The 4,298-nt window shown below is 44.9% G+C and overlaps 1 protein-coding gene across 2 annotated transcripts in view; it reads right to left on the minus strand.

Annotated features, from left to right (window-relative positions):
- Positions 1–3,491, minus strand: part of PAMR1 (peptidase domain containing associated with muscle regeneration 1) — an 84,767-nt gene extending 81,276 nt beyond the window's left edge. For both annotated transcript variants that reach the window (XM_005864428.2, XM_014538191.1), the window contains exons 1-2: positions 3,335–3,491; positions 2,248–2,353 (exon numbers count right to left, since the gene is read on the minus strand). The gene's annotated coding sequence lies outside the window, so the exon portion shown is untranslated. The remainder of the gene's footprint in view (positions 1–2,247; positions 2,354–3,334) is intronic.
- Between the last annotated feature and the right edge of the window lie 807 nt (positions 3,492–4,298).

The raw sequence follows: 4,298 nt of genomic DNA on the forward strand, positions 1-4,298 counted from the left end.
GACCCACAGGTTGAGAACTGCTGTGCTAGAGGGATATCTGATTGTCAGCTTAGGCCTGACCCCCTGGGGAGCGGGCCTAAGCTGGCAGGTGGACATCCCCCGAGGGATCCCGGACTGTGAGAGGATGCAGGCCAGGCTGAGGGACCCTCCCCCCTCCCAAGTGCATGACTTTTTGTGCATTAGGTCTCTAGTTAGGTTATAAAAGACACTGCTATTTCCTTCTGCACTTTCTTAGATCACTCACTCTGGGGAAAAACATGTCAGGAGCAGCCAGCCCTGTGGAGAGTCTCACTTGGCAAGGAACTGAGGCCTCTCACCCACAGCCATGTCCATGATCTCACAAGAAGATTCTCCAGCCCAACCAAGCCTTAGGTTGACTGCAGCCCTGGTCGACACCTCAGGGTCAAGAGAGACCCTGAGACAGTCCATACACCCAAGCCACTCCCAGATTCCTAAACTTCAGAAAATGTGAGGCAATATGTTTGTTGTTGTAATATGACACATTTTGGGGTAATCTGTTATGTGGCAATGGATAACTAATGCATATGAATAGCAGTAGAGTTAGAGTTGCTAATTGTGTGACTTTGAACAAGTCACTTAACCTCTCTGGACATCAATCTCTTTTTCCACCTATAAAATGGCGGGAATGAACATGAGTAATAGAATGTTAACACAGGAAAAGATTTAGAGATAATCTAAGTAAGCCATGAACCCCTGAAGGCAGACCAGTGGCCATAGATGAGAACACTGAATGACACAGGTCGGTAGCAGATGGGAGAGGGGTAATGTAAGAAGAGCCTACCATTTATTGACTACTTACCCTATGCCAGGCATTGTGCAAGCATTATTATCTCATGTACTCCTCCCATCTGAGTTAGGCACTAGGTTAAACCCATTTTACAGAAGACAAAATGAAACACAGAGACATTAAGTCAACAGTAATCCCATCCTTCCATGCTTCGGAAAGCTGTGAAAAATTGGGGTCTAGCAATAATGGCTTAAAAAGGCAAAACAGAAATCACCTGTTCCTCTGCCCTCACCTTGATTACTCCCCACATCACCCCCATCAGCATCCTATAGAAAATTATCCCAGCCAGGCAATCCTCTCAAAATGGTCCTACCTACCTCCTGGGCACATATTTCAAATGTTCAACTCCACTTTACTTAGGAGTCCTGGGGTAGGGACCATCAATGCTGGTGGGATTTGGTGTCCATGGTGTAGGCCAAACAGCAGCCACCCAGATGTCTTCCACATCATTCATTTCCCGACACAGCCCTAAAAATACAGCCACTGAGAGTTTCCCCAGACTCAGTGGAATTTGGGGGTCTTTGTTCCCGCTTCTGGAAACACATCAACCTGCCAATTCTGGTGAAGGGGTCTACGACGATGCTCTTGGCTTTCACCATTGTTTCTGACACAAGCACTAGTAACTCTTTCTTAGTTTTTAAATCTCATTCTTCAGAGAAGATAAATTAACTATACAAGTATGTCATGAAAACCGACTTGGCAAGCATGGTCTGCTGGAGAGGAGCAGGGATTGCTTTATTTTCCATGATCTCAGTGTAAAATAAATAGATTTATCTTAGATGTTCATGTAAGGTCATCAGGAGCACAGTGATTTAAACCGTGGCCCTTGGCTGACTCGAGTCCAGAGCATGATCTAATCAGGCCTGGAATTCTCCAAGAAAAAAGGGAAGGAAAAAAAACAGCTGGCCTAGAAATGTGGGTTTCAACGTTATCTCAGCACAAGGAAGTTTTCCCTTTCTGCTCAAGCCTCCTGGGAACCCTGCAAAGCCAGCCTGATGCGCAACATTTTTTAAAGTTTCTTTGTTCTGTTAACAGTGAGTGAGGTTAAGTCTGAGCAGACCTGGCCCTCTCCCTCATCCCTCTCCTGACAGGCGCAGACCTTCCTCAGCATGATGGCTTTGCTCGGGAATGTTGGTAGCTGAGCAACCTTGCACAAAGCATTTAACCCCCCTGAGCCCCCGTTTCCTCATCTGTGTAGCTGCGATCAGAACCCACAGTTCTGATTGGCCATTCCATGTACTATCACTCTGTCAACTCTCTCAACTTCTGGGAGGTAATATTGCTTTTGTGAAAATTAAATGAGATGACTGATGTGAAGTGATTAACACGTTGCCAGGCACATCCTGTCCCAGTCATTTCATAGAGAAGCAGTACAGTGATCGAGGGTGTGAGCGCCAGAGTTGAAGATGGTGCATCTGAGACTTGGCTCCATCACTTACCAGCTCTGGGCAGGTTACTTGGCCTCTCCGTGCCACAGTTTTCTCATCTGTACAGTGGGCTAATAATGATGCGGACCCGCTGCCTCGCAGGGTTGTCATGAGGATGCTGCAATGAGATAATGCTTAGAATAGTGCCCAGAACATAACAAATAGTAAGTAAATGTTAGTTATGACTATAACGACTTTGGAATAATGAAACTAACAATCACAGCTATGATTACTAATATTATCTCCCAGAAGTATTTAGGGTTCTTTGATTATTAAGCAAATAAATCACCTCTAGTTAACTTGCAAAGAAATTTTTAAAAATGTATTGGGTGGCTCTAAGGGAGTTGACAGAATCAAAGTTACATGGAACGGCCAAGCTTTGGAAGGTACCAGGAAGCAGGAGTAGGGAGCGGCCCCAGGTAAGTCACAGGAACTGACGATAGTACCTTCGAGAGGTTGCGCTGAGAAGGAATTAGCTCCACTACCTTAGAGTCTCCCTCCAAAGAAGGGTGTGCACTTTGACATCCCAACCAAGACCAAATCCAATGGGCGTGGTAATTAGCCAAAGGAGACCTAGATATCACCAAGAGCAGGGGCTGGGATACTGGGTGAGAGAAACTACTGATGCCAGCTACAATTATGACCGCATATCAATATTTACCAATATCAATATTTATAATAATTACAGTGGTTGATGCTAATATGATTAGTCATTCAGGAAAGGGCAAAACCAATCAAAATGACAGTCCGTGAATATCTAGACCTGAACTTCATGAACACTGCGATTCCTAGCTAATCAGAGTAGCCACTGGACTAGAACCATTTTCATTCCCTTTCGGGGAAAAAAAAATTAAGTTTTTCCCAAAATACTTTTATCTTTTGGAAAAATTATAACTTTCCCCATGATAAAAGGAAGACTATCATTTCTGACCTGCTTTTTAAATGTATAACACTGTACCAAGCACTTGGCATATTTTATCTCACTAACTGTATTGCCAGGCTCACCATCGTTTATTTAACCACCGTTAAATAAAGTTTGATGGAAACAATAAAGATAAACGTTGAAGTCATCATTTTTATCACTGTTAATAATTAATACCTTTAAACAGTGAATTGGCCATTCGGTTCTCCAGGACACACCACGAAAGCCACGCAGCTACTCGCCCTGGAAAATGCTACCTGGAGTTGCCGGTGTGAGAGGCAGTTCAATCACCAATCGATGCCTGCAGTTCATAAGTTCTGCCCCCGTCATGAATCTGTGGTAAAATAGGAGAAACAGATGCTCACAGGCACAACTCATGTTGTTGAATTATGAAGTGATTCAACGCTCAGGACATTCAGGTGCTGTGACAGCACTTAAACATGCTTGGGGGTAATGCACTACTTCTTAAAATAGCCTGACTTCCAGAAACTGCACTCCTGTTGGACTCTTTAGCTTAATCCATTCAGGGCTCAGCTTCGAAAGCAGTGTTTGTGTTCTGTCTTAATGGCGAGCCCGCGGCTATGGAAAGACAACACAGTCTCCTTGGGGTTAGAAATCTCTGGGCGCTGCTGTAAAGACCTGGGCTTCCCCATCAGCGGTCCCATGTTCTCTGAGCCTCTCTCCAAAACTGAGTTTCGGCAGTCCTGGAGCCTACCTCTTTGAGTCTCTCTACTCTTTTGAGAGAGCGACTCATTATGAAGAGTGTATTGCAAGCTATTTTCCTTGGGGTGATGACGTGTTTGCACTGACCTTTCTCTCCTCCGTTGACATTTCTGTTGTGCCCAGCAAACATGGCTGCATACTAGGAGTAAGTGGACTGAGTTCTTTGCTGAACTAAGTGTGCCCGGGAGGACTCACCCACCCCACCCCGCCCTATTCCTTGGCCTCCTTAATCACACCCAAAGTAAGACAGAATGGGAGGCACTGAGAATCTACCCATCAGAACAGACCACACAGGCCACCGGGAGGGATGCAGTCATCAGTCATTGAGAGACCAATGGAACGCACTTTGGAAAGTCTTACTTTATAATGGCATTGGAACCATGTATTAAAGAAGAATTATCCAGAAGAATTCTCTCTC

The sequence above is a fragment of the Myotis brandtii genome, unplaced genomic scaffold (genome assembly GCF_000412655.1).
Source record: "Myotis brandtii unplaced genomic scaffold, ASM41265v1 scaffold187, whole genome shotgun sequence".
Lineage (NCBI taxonomy): Eukaryota > Metazoa > Chordata > Mammalia > Chiroptera > Vespertilionidae > Myotis > Myotis brandtii.